This window comes from Dipodomys spectabilis, unplaced genomic scaffold, assembly GCF_019054845.1.
Source record: "Dipodomys spectabilis isolate Male_0828 unplaced genomic scaffold, ASM1905484v1 ptg000173l, whole genome shotgun sequence".
NCBI lineage: Eukaryota > Metazoa > Chordata > Mammalia > Rodentia > Heteromyidae > Dipodomys > Dipodomys spectabilis.
Genome location: NW_024870850.1, coordinates 7,792,224 through 7,805,289, shown reverse-complemented (window position 1 = coordinate 7,805,289; position 13,066 = coordinate 7,792,224).

Genomic DNA, 13,066 nt, shown 5'->3' with positions numbered 1-13,066 from the left:
AAAAGAAGAAAGGGAAAGGGGAATGAAAAGAGACCAGAAAAAAATAGAAACGTAAAAATTAATATTATTATGGAGTATAAAAGACCATCTATTTAGAGAGGAACATGAGTATATTAAGAGAGGGGAAGGAACATAGAGGAGAAGTGAAAAAGTTAAAAAAATGCTTAAAATAGTATACAGGTATAAAGAGGTAGTACAGCTATTAAGGAATTTAAGTCTCAGAGGTTTGGAATTGAGTAATAAATTTGTGGATTAAGTGTGTACACAATGGGGGATAGGGTCTACTAGTTAACTACGGGTTTATCTGAGGATGTGAAGGACAAGAGTTAAGTCACATAAAAAGATCAAAAGAGAGGAAAGGTGGAAAGGATAAGAAAGGGAGAAAAAAAGATCAGAAGTTCAGTAGAGCTAGACAAAAAACAAAAAGATAGTTAAGAAAGAAAGAAAAAGAGAAAGAAGGCAAGAAAAGAAAGCAAAACGCACATTCACGTATTCCTAAAATAAAAATTATAAGAGGAAAAAAAAGTTACTGGAAAACAATTATTTTTTCAAAAAAGGCAAAAATTAAAGATTAATAAAATTTTTAGAAAAGGAAAAAAATTTTTTTATATATATAAGGTACCAAAAAAAAAGAAAAAAAAAAAAAAAAGAAGAAGAAGAAAAAAAAAAGTCCTTTGATTTTTTTTTTTTATTTTTTTGGAGGGGTGGGAAGAATCCTGTATCTCCCTTTTGTCTTTAACCAGCCTCTTGTTGGGGGTCTCTGGTCAGCTTGAGGTCCTGTGGCTTGATGGTTTCTTAAGTCAGTTTGTTCGAACAGGCAGAAAAATGCTCTGCTTTACCCAAGATTTTGAGATCCCCCTCCCAGATTAGTTTAATGGGAGGGTGATCTGCTTTGAGAATCACAAAAGAGGGGGATGCAGTGGTGAGGCTAGGTTCTGGGTAGAGTTGAGGCCTTTCAACAATCAGTAGCTTTTCCCTGGGGCTATTTTGTGAAAAAACTCACAGAGCCCAGCCTGAAGCCATTCTCAGGGTTTCTGTTTTTCAATTGATTGTGGAGGCTGCTAGAGGGAGGGGCAGCCTCTGGCTCTGGTTACCCAGTGAGGAAAGCCACTCCAATGGCTGGCGCCTGAGCTGGGTGACTTTTCCCTGGATGGAGCTGAGTCTGGCAGGTCACTTCGCCGTTAAGTTCTTGTGACCTGCTAAATGACTCGTTTTATTCCAAGGCCTGAGTTGGAGCTGGCAGCTCCTCTGAGCTTTGTCGGTATCCAAGATGGAGATCACCGGTGCTGGGGGCGGGAGGGGTGGCCTTCCCTCCTCTGCTCCCTAAGAAGGAGTGAGGACGTCGGGCTTCTACTCACGCCGAGTCTTGGATCCTGGGTCGTCTCTGGTCTGCAAACTGCAGGATGAAGATGTTCGCTCCTTGTCGGTTCTTGCTGGTGTTGAGTATCCTCTCGCCCGCTGCGTCTGGCTCCTTCCTCCTGGACTCTCTGTGTGAGCGCTCAGGTATGGCCCCGGCTGCGGTCTCTGCCGGAACCCTGCCACCGCTGCCGCGGCGGCTGCTGGCAAGCGCTCTGATGTGTCTTCTTGCCTTGGCTGTCCCTCTCTTGTCTAACTCTCTGTCCTGTGATGGCACACTTGGTCTGATTCTCTGGCTTAGGACTGTTCATTGGAACTCTAAAACTGCTTTCTATTCGAGAGCTTGTTCAGATTCCAGCTTCTCCTCCGCCATCTTCCCGGAACCTCCGTAAAGTTCTTTTTGAACATAATGACTTGTACCTCTCATTGTTGCAATTGGTTCACCTGTATCCCTATTTAAATGACTTTTTTCCCCCTCCCTCCACAAATTATACGGACATCAAATACAGTGAAAGCAGGGGTTATACCATGGGGGAGGGGCATACAAAACAACAAAGAAATAATCTTATAATTGTGTCAGAAACAATAGCATGAAAGAAAAAAACACATCTGAATACATATCTTAGGGTTCATTTCCCTGACATCAACTTATCTGACCTTTTCTGCTTCACTCAGACATATACTAGTTATTGCAAATAACGGAAACCATGGGACATATGTTTCTTTGGGCCTGGCTTACTTCATTTAATATAATTTCTTTTCAACTCTTTCCATTTCTTAACAAATGGTCAATGTCTTTTTTTCTGGTGGATGCATAGAATTCCATTGTGTATATATACCACATTTTCTTGATCCATTCATCTACTGAGTGGCATCTGGGTTGGTTCCATATCTTAGCTATGGTAAATAATGCTGCAATGAACATAGTTGTGCTGGTAGCTTTAGTGTGGTCTTGTTTGTGAACGTTTGGGTAAATGCCCAAAAGTGGGATTACTGGGTCATAGGGGACCTCTATGTGGAGTCTTTCGATGAACCTCCATACTGCTTTCCAAAGTGGTTGAACAAGTTTACACTCCCACCAACAATGCAGTAAGGTTCCCTTATGTCCACATCCCCTCCAGCATGTCGTTATTTGAGTTCTTGGTTGTAGCTATTCTAACTGGGGAGATGGGAGGGAAGGGATGGTAGGGTCATGGCACAGGTCTGGTGCTATCACCAGGGCCACACTAAGCTGTGGGACAATATCACCATCTTGCTTCCATGTCCTACCTAGAACAAGTGGGATGGAGAACCAGGATGTGTCACAGCAGCATGGAAAGCTTTGTCAACATCTCAATGATGTTTTGATTTGCATTGGCGGTTTGGTCTTGATTGCAATGGACTGAGGATGCCGTACTGAGACATGATAGACTAGGGGAAAATGAGGCCTGGTTAATGCATGCCAGCAATTCAAAAACTCAAGCTTAAAGCTTGTCCATCTACTTCCCTAATAGAAAGGGAATGAAGTCATTTAGGGGAAAATGGAGTAGCTTAGATTAGGAGAAAATGAGATATAGTAAGCTACAGCAAATACCGAGTTATTCATTCATCTACATCCTTTAAGATTATTATTGCTTTTTTATACAGAAATAACCAACTCTGGGCGATAAATAAGGATGCTGTGACATTGTCAACAATCATTGTACTCACAGTCTGATTTAGGGAATTGTAAGCTTTTTCTACAGCTACTCAATAATAATAAAAATTTCAAAAGAAGACAGCGAAACAAATGGAAAATCCCACTTTGGTAATTCCTATGGGCCACTCTATCAGAATTTCAAACAACATCAATCACTGAACATGTGGCTTTGATGGAGAAAACTGCCAACTTTCACCCTTTGTCCTAGACCTTCTGCAAAATTCCAAAACCTCATAATGTCTCACTCTGCTCCCAATTTCTTTTCCCCCAAAACCAAAACCACTGGTTCTCTGACAGGATTGGTAAATTGGATCTGCTTCAAAAAGGATGCAGCCAAAAGACACACATTACCCTATGTTGAAGTGCTTTCCAGAGTGACCACAGTAATGCAATATCATGGACAGGTTCTGATTAGCTTTCATTCCCACCACACAGTGCCCACACAGCATAGGAATCCAATCAAGTGGAGCAGATGCAACCCTGTAGAAGACTAAAGTGTTGGGGGCAGGGAAGGTGGCTCAGTGGTAGAGTGCTTGTCTTGCATTCATGAGGCCCTTGGTCGATTCCTCACAACACATAAACAGAAAAAGCCGGAAGTGGCACTGTGGTCCAAGTGGTAGAGTGCTAGTCTACAGCTGAAGAGCTGAGGAAGAGCACCCAGGCTCTGAGTTTAGGACCCACGACCGACAAAAAAAATTAAAACTCCAGCTATATCCGCCTGAATAATGAATTATGATAAGATAGACATTAACTGCCTCTCTCCAATGAACCACACATAACCTTTTACTGTATGAATGTGATCAGAGACTCAGTCTGAAAATAGATAAACAATAAACTAAGTAGAATCAGAACATTATGACACCGAGGAATGATTATCTCAAGCAAGACTAAGTTTATTGTGTGTGCCTGTCATGGGGATTGAACTGAGGGCCTGGTTACTTGCTTTAATTTTATTCTTTCTCTAGGCTAGCACTTTTCCATAGGAGTCACAGTTCCACTTCTGGCTTTTTAGTGCTTAACTGGAGATAAGTGTCATATACACTTCCCTGTCTGGCTTGGCTTTGAACTGAAATCTTCAGATCCCAGCCTCCTAAGTACTTAGCCTGGAATGATCCACAGGTATGGGACAGTTGTGCTCAGATAATCTTAGGTTTTCAAGCAAGTAGTCCACCTTGACCTATTATTTTAATCAGTTACAAGGACATTTTGGATTTTTTAAAATATGTTTTTTTATTGTGAAAATACTGTTCAGAGGGGTTACAGTCACATGAGCAAGGTAATGAACACATTTCTTATCAAGTATTTTTGCCTTCTCCTTTGTTTTTCCCCTATCATCCCTGCCCTCCCCTCCCATCTCCACAACTATACCCCTCTACTCCCACGACGCCCCCTAAATAGTAAAGTTTGTTTTTCACCATAGTGTTCTATATCTCATTGCTGCAAAGGGTCAACCTACATCCCTATTTAAACATTTTGTTTTTACCCTTCCCCTCCGTGAATTATACCAAGGTCAAATAAAGTGAAAATAGAGGTTATAGTGTGGGGGAAGAACATAGAAAGCAACAAAAAAATCACATGATACTTTATAAATATGTTAGAAACAATAGCAAGAAAGAAAAAACCACTTTTGTCTCTATCTTGGAGTTAATTTTGCTTAACATCATCATATCTGGTCATATGTACAAAGCTTTTGATCTTTTCTACTTCTCCCAGACCTATACTAGTTATTGCAAATAAGGGAAACTATGGGACACATTTTTTTTGGCCTGGCTTACTTAAATTAATATAATTTTTCCAAGTCTTTCCATTTCCTAACAAATGGGGCAATGTCATTCTTTCTGATGGAGGCATAGTATTCCATTGTGTATATATACCACATTTTCTTGTTCCATTCATCTACTGAGAGGCATGTGGGTTGGTTCCATGTCTTAGCTATGGTAAATATTGTTGCAATAAACATAGTTGTGCTGGTAGCTTTAGTATTGTCTTGTATGTGATCATTCAGGTAAATGCCCGAAAGTGGGATTGCTGGGCCATAGGGGAGCTCTATGTGGAGTCTTTTGAGGAACTTCCGTACTACTTTCCAAAGTGGTTGAACCAATTTACACTCCCACCAACAATGTATTAGGGTTCCTTTATATCCACATCCCCTCCAGCATCTGTTGTTATTAGAGTTCTTGATTATAGCCATTCTAACTTTGGTGAGGTAGAATCTCAATGTTGTTTGGATTTGTATTTCTTTTATGGCTAGAGAGGTTGAGCATTTCTTCCTGTGTCTATTGGCATTCTTATTTCCTGTTCAGAAAAGTTTTTCTTTAAGTCTTTAGCCAACTTATTTATCAGGAAGTTGTTTCTTTGAGCATTTGTTGTGGGGAGATGTAGGTTTTGAGTTCCAAGTATATTTTAGATATGAGACCCTTGTCCATTGTATGGCTAGTGAAGATGTTCTCCCAATCCCTGGGCTTTCTATTGACCTTGCTAGCTATGTCCTTTGCCATGCAGAAGCCCTGCAATTTCATGGGATCCCATTTGTCCAACCTTTCTTTGATTTGTTGTATTTCTGGGTCTCTATTATGAAAATTTCGGCCTGTGCCAAGAAGACCTAGAGTTTCTCCTATTCCATCCTGTAATGTTTTCAGGGTGTCTGTTTGACTTTAAGGTCTTTGATCCATTTGGAGTTGATTCTGATGCAGGGTGATATATAAGAATATAGCTTTAGTTTTCTGTAGGTGATTAACCAATTTTGCCAGCACCATTTACTTGGTAGGGTGTCTTTCTTCCATTCTATTTTTTTTAGCTAAGTTATCGAAGTTTAGGTGGCTATAGGTTTGTGAGTTGATTTCTGAATTTCCATTCAATTCTATTTATCCTCAGGTCATTTCTTGTGCCAGTACCAAGCTGTTTTAATATTATGGTTTTGTAGTAGTGTTTGAAATTTGGTATTGATATTCCTCCAGCACTGTTCTTTCTGTTCAGGATTGTTTGTGCTATTAGGGGTCTTTTATTGTTCCATATGAATATTTGGATTTCTTCTTCTATTTCCTTGAAGAATGAGGTTGGAATATTGATAGGTATCACATTGAATTTGTAAATAGCCTTGGGAAGTATTGCCTTTTTCAAGATGGTGATCCTTCCAATATGGGAGCATGGGAGGTTTATCCAATCTCTAAGTTCTTCTTGGAATCCTTTTTCAGGTTTTTAGTTTTCATCATAGAGGTCCTTCACTTCTTTTATTAATTCCTAGTCAATTTTTTTGTGTGTTGGGATATTACCAAAGGAGATGCTTTCCTGATTTCAGCCATACTCTTCTCATTGTTGGCATACAGAAAAACCATTGATTTTTGAGGGTTAATTATGTACCCTGCTAGTTTGTTAAAGTTTCGAATCAGCTTGAGTAATTTGGGAGTGAAGTCCGTGAGATTCTTTAAATACAAGATCATGTCATGTGCAAAGAGGGAGAGTTTTACTTCTTCTTTCCTATTTGGATCCCTTTTAAAATTGCATCTTGTCTCATTGCTGTAGCTAGGCATTCTAATACTAAATTGAAGAGAAGTGGAGAGAGTGGACATCTTTGTGTCCTTCCTAAGGTAAGAGAAAAAGGCTTTAGTTTTTCAGCATTAAGTATAATTCTGGCTGTAGATTTGTCATATACAGCCTTTATTTTATTGAGGAATGTTCCCTGGATTCCTAGTCTTTCCTGAGCCTTTTCATAAAGGGGTGTTGGATCTTGTCAAATGCATCTATTGAAATAACCATGTGGATCTTGTCCTTGCTCTTGTTGATGTGATGGATTAAATTAGTTGATTTGCATTTATTGAACCATCTTTGCATCCCTGAAATTGATCCTGTTTGACCTTGGGTATGTGATCTTATGGATGAATTGTTGAAGTTGATTGGCCAAGATTTTTTTTTTAATTTTTATTCTTTTATTGTGAAAATACTGTACAGAGGGGTTACAATTACATGGGCAAGATAATGAGTACATTTCTTATCAAGCATTGTAGCCTCCTCCTTTGTTTTCCCTTCCCATCCCTTTCTTTCCTTCCTCCTACCCCCAATCCTCCCCCTCTCCCCCTCCTTCCCCCTCCCTCCTCCGCCACCGATGTTTTAAAGTTCGTTTTGGACATAACGACTTGTACATCTCATTGTTGCAGTGGATCCACCTGTATCCCTATTTAAACGACTTGTTTTTCCCCTTCCCATCCACAAATTATACCGACATCAAATACAGTGAAATCACGGGTTATCCTGTGGGGGATGGACATACAAAGAAACAAAGAAGTAATGAAGTAATCTTTTTTTCAATTTTAATTTTAATTTTTTGTGAACCTACTTTACAGAGGGGTTACAATTACATGGAGAAGATAATGAGTACATTTCTTATCAAGCATTGAAGCTTCCTCTTTTGTTTACCCTTCACATCCCTTCCCAGCCTTCCCCTGCCCCCCCACCTAATCTCCCCCTTACCCCCGCACCAAAGTTTTAAAGTTCGTTTTCGACATGGCAACTTGTACTTCTCATAGTTGCAACGGGTCCACCTGTATCATTAAACGACTTGTTTTTCCCCATCTCCTCCACAGATTAAACCGACATCAAATATAGTGAAAGCAGGGGCTATACTGTGGGGGAGGGACATACAAAGCAACAAAGAAATAATCTTATACATGTCTTAGAAACAATCGCATGAGAGAAAAAAACATTTGAATATATATCTTAGAGTTCATTTCCCTAACATCACCTTATCTGACCTTTTCTGCTTGACTCAGACATATACTAGATATTGCAAATAAGGGAAACCATGGGACCTATGTTTCTTTGGGCTTGGCTTACTTCACTTAATATAATTTTTTCCAAGCCTTTCCATTTGCTAACAAAAGGGGCAATGATATTCTTTCTGATGGAGGCATAGAATTCCATTGTGTATATATACCACATTTTCTTTATGCATTCATCTACTGAGGGGCATCTGGGTTGGTCCCATACCTTAGCTATAATAAATAATGCTGCAATAAACATAGTCGTGCTGGTAGCTTTAGTGTGGTCTTGTTTGTAAACATTTGGGTAAATGCCCAAAAGTGGGATTGCTGGGTCATAAGGGAGCTCTATGTTGAGTCTTTTGAAGAACCTCCATACTATTTTCCAAAGTGGTTGAACAAGTTTATACTCCCACCAACAATGCAGTAAGGTTCCCTTCTGTCCACACCCCCTCCAGCATCTGTTGTTATTAGAGTTCTTGATTTTTGTCATTCTAACTGGGGTGAGGTGGTATCTCAATGTTGTTTTGATTTGCATTTCTTTTATGACTAGGGAGGTTGAGCATTTCTTCATGTGTCTATTGGCCATCCTTCTTTCCTCTTCAGGGAAGTTTCTCTTTAAGTCATTAGCCCACTTATTTATTGGGCAGTTGTTTCTTTGAAGATTTGTTGTTGGGGGATTTAATTTTTTGAATTCCAAGTATATTTTAGATTTGAGACCCTTGTCCATTGTATGGCTAGTGAAGGTGTTCTCCCAATCCGTGGGCTTTCTATTCGTCTTGCTAGCTATGTCCTTTGCCATGCAGAAGCTCTGCAACTTCATGCAATCGCATATGTCCGAACCATCTTTGATTTGTTGTGTTTCTTTGTCTGTATTAAGAAAATTTCGTTTGGCCAAGATTTTGTGGAGAAGTTTTGCATTGGTGTTCATCAAAGAAACACTTCTATAGTTCTCTTTTTTTTAATGAGTTCCTGCCTGGTTTTGAGATGAGAGTTATGATGGCTTCATAGAATGAGTTCGGTAGTGAAATTTCTCTTTCAATTTCATTGAAGAGTTAAAGCAGTATTGGTGTGAGTTCTGCTTTGAAAGCCTTATATAATTCTGCTGTAAATTTTCCAGTCCTGGGTTTTTCATTGATAGGAAGTCTCTTATTGCTCTTTCTATTTCAAGGCTTGATTTGTGTCTTTTTAGTAGGCCTTACTCATGCTGGTTTGGTTTCAGGCATATTGCTTTTTGCTAGGAAATTTTCCATTTCTTCCAGATTCTCAAACTGGTTTGAGAAATATTCCCTTATAATGTTCTGAATCTTGGTCATTTCTGTGGTGATGCTTCCATTCTCATCTCTGAGTTTGTTTATTTGGGTGTGTTCTTTTTCTGACAAGATTTCTCAGGGTCTGTCCATTTTTTTTTTAACTTTTTTGAGGAACCAACTCATTGTTTTGTTGATTCTTTCTATGTTTTTTTGATTCTAATTAGTTTAATTTGATTTAATTTTAATTATTTCTTCTTGTCTACTGGATTGGAGTTTATCTTGCTGCTTTTTCAAGGAAGTTCAGATGTCTCATTAAATTGTTGGTTTCAGATGTCTCCAATTTGTTGATGTAGGAAATCAGAGCTATAAACTTGCCTATGAGTACTGCTTTTGCTGTGTCCCAGAGGAGCTGTTAATTTGTGTGTTCATTTTTGTTGAATATCATGAACATTTGAATTTCCTTTCTCATCTCTTCCACGATCCACTGGTGATTCAACAGTGTGTTGTTCAGCCTCCATGAGTTACAGGACCTTCTTTGGTGGCTTTTGGTGTTGAGTTGTAATTTTATTCCCTTGTCTGAGGGCATGCAGGCCATAACTTCAATGTTTCTGAATTTGGACCAGTTTGCTTTGTGACCTAAAATGTGGTGTATTTTGGAAAATGTTCCGTGTGCTGCTGAGAAGAACGTATAATCTGATGCTGCAGGATGAAATATTTGGTAGATATCTGTTAAATCTAGTTGATCTATGCAGCTGTTTAGATTTGCGATTACACTTTTGAGTTTTTGCTGAGTTGATCTAACTAGTGAAGATGGTGGTGTGTTAAAGAATTCAACCCTTAATGCCTTTGGATCTATGTGAGATTTGAGGGAAAGTAGTGTTTCTTGGATAAATTAGGGTGCTCTGTGTGTTTGGTGAATAGATATTTAGAATTGTGATATCCTCCTGAATGAGAGATCCCTAATTAGTATGTAGTGATCTACTTTTTCTCTCCTCAGTAATTTTAATTTGAAGTCTATTTTATGTGATATTAGGATTGAAACTCCCACATGTTTATGGGGGCCTTTGCTTGGTAGATTTTATTCCAGCCTTTCACTTTCATAATATGTTTGTTTTAATCGGGAAGGTGTGACACCTGAAAGCAGTATAGAAAAGGATCTTGCATTTTTAATCCAAGTAGCCAGTCTATGTTGCTTAATTGTAGAGTTAAGTCTGTTAATGTAGAGAGTTAGGACTGAGTGGTGTTTTGTAGTTCTGCCATGTTATCCACCTTCTTAGGTGCTGTAACAACTTGGTTCTTCACATGGTACTTGGATTCTCAGTTTGGGTGCAGTTTCTTGGCCTTTATTGTGGTCTTGTTGGTTTTCTATGTGTAGGACATCTTTAAGTATCTTTTGTAGGGCTGGTTTGGTGGGGATCTATTGTTTGAGTTTTTCTTTGCTATAGAAGGTTTTCATTTGACCTTCATTATGAAGGAGAGTTTAGCTGGGTACAGTATTCTTGGTTGATAGCTGTTTGTCTCTAGGGTGTGGTATACATCATTCTAGCCTCTTCTTGCTTTAATTGTCTCTGCTGAAAAATCTGAGGTGATTCTAATTGCTTTCCCTTTATATGTGATTGATCTTTTCACCTTGACAGCTTTAAGAATGGTTTCCTTTAGCTGAATTGATCAATTCAGGTCTGGTGTATTTGGGGTTCTAAAAGCTTCTTGTATGTGAACAGGCCTATCTTTTTGCAAGTTTGGGAAGTTCCCTGATGGGATCCTGTTAAATAAATTTCTAGACCATTAACTTCTGTCTCTTGTTGCTCCTGTACATCTATTATTTTCAGACTTCTGATGGTGTCTACCAAATATTGAATCGATCTATCACATTTCTTGGATTTGTCTTGGATAATTGTATGCTCTCCCTCTATAATATCTCGGCTGTCTCCAATCTCTGAGATTCCATCTTCTGCATGGTCTAACCTACTGTCAAGACTTTCTACTTTGTTTTTTATTTCCTTTCCTTCTAATTGTTTGGCTTTGATGGCTTCAAATTCCTTGTTGGGGCTTTGTTTTAGATATTGTATGAACTTCTTTACTTCCTTAATTTGGTGTTCAGTGTTTATTCTCAAATCACTTAGTTGATTGGTTATGGTTTCCTTGGACTTCTGTTAGGTTCCATTTAGCATTCCCTTTGTGGTCTGTCTGGATTTCTTCAGCTGTCTGTTTATGGATTCCATGTATACCTCTACTGATCTTTGTTATTCTCATCCTGCTCACACAATTCCTGTCTTACTCTTTGATTAGCTTCTTCATGCTCATACAATTCGTGTATTTTTCTTTGACTGTTCTCATCCTGCTCATGCAATTCCTGTCTTTCTCTTTGGTTGTTCTTAGCCTGCCATGCAATTCCTTTATTAATCTTTGATTAGCTTCCTCATGCTCATGAGATTCCTGTATTAATGTTTGGTTAACCTGATCATGCTCGTGAAGTTCCCATATTAATCTTTGGTTGCCCTCATCTTGCTTCCTATCATTGTCACACTGAATCCTCTACACATTTTCATACCTTTCATTCACCATGTTTACCAGTAGTGTTTGTAGAGCTTTTTGGGAATTCTCTTCTGGATTTTTCATTAAATGTTCTGTCACCTCATTATCATGAGTGGGAGTTGAGATACCCTGACTAGCCATTTTTCTTGTCTTTCTCCGGCTTGTTCTGTCCATTTGGTAAGAAATTAACACCAATTTTGTGCTAGAACACTATTTTAAGGCAAGCATCAACCAGAGTCCTGTAGTTACACATTAAAATGGCTTCAGATACAATCTAGTTCAACAGATACAATCTATTCATCATCAAAAAACAATGGATTAATGGGCTAAGGACATCAAAGAAGGATTCAGATGACCAGACCTTAATAGGTTTAGGGAGAATTGTAAGGAAAAATAGGATTAGTGGAATGTGGTGAGGTAAAAGGAAAGAGTGAATTTAACCAAATCCTAATCTCAGAGAGGGAATGGATAGGACTTAATGAATGGGAGAGATAAAAAAACAAGAAATAAGAAAAACAAAAATTTAAATTTAAAAACTGACTTACTTAAAATTATGGAAGAATGAAGAAATGATATTGGTGAAGAAAGGGATAGGATGAGAAGAGGAGAGAGGTAAGAAAATATGAAAAAATAAAAAATTTTAAAAATGGAAATCTTAAAAATTATATAATTATAAAGAAATAATACAAGTATTAAAGAACTTAAGCCTAAGAGGTTGTGAATTAAGTAATAAATTCCTGGATTAAATAAGTACACAATGAGGGATAAGGTGTAAGAATCAATGACAGGTATATATTTGGGGATGAGCAGAAGAGCAATTAATCACTCAATAAAAGAAAGCATAAAGGACTCAATGGTTACAAGAGATTTCACACACACACACACCTGAAATAAAAATTATGAAAGAAAAAAATAATAAAAAACAAACTTTTTCAAAAATTAAAAAATTAAGTAGAAAAAAGAATTCTTTGATTTTGTTTGTGGATTGGGAGATCTTTTATTTCCTCTCTGTCTGTAAGTAGTCTCTTGGTGGAGTCTCTGGTCTGCTTGTGGTGTTTGGTTTTCCTGTGGCTTGATTGCTTTCTTAAGTTTGTTAGAGCAAGCAGAAAGAAGGTATGCCTCCCCCAGGCCTTTGTGGTCCTCCTCCCAGTCTAGTTGAGTGGGAGGGAGTTCTGCTTGGAATATCACAAAAGCTGGAGATGTCTGTTTCCTCTAACTTGGAGTTGCTGTGCTGAGGCTAGGTTCTGGGTAGGATTGAGGCCTATCAGCAATCAGTAGCTTTTCCCTGAGGGGCTAACTCCTAAGACACACATAGAGCCCAGCCTTGAGCCATTCTCAAGGTTTATGAGTACTGAGTTTCAACTCTTTGTGTTTTACCCCTTTTGCTGTCTAGGCTGCAATGGAGAGGGGCAGCCTCTACCTCTGTTTACCCAGTGAAGAATGTCACTCCTCCCGAAGTAGAGCTTCCTCTCTCTGAATGGAGCTGAACC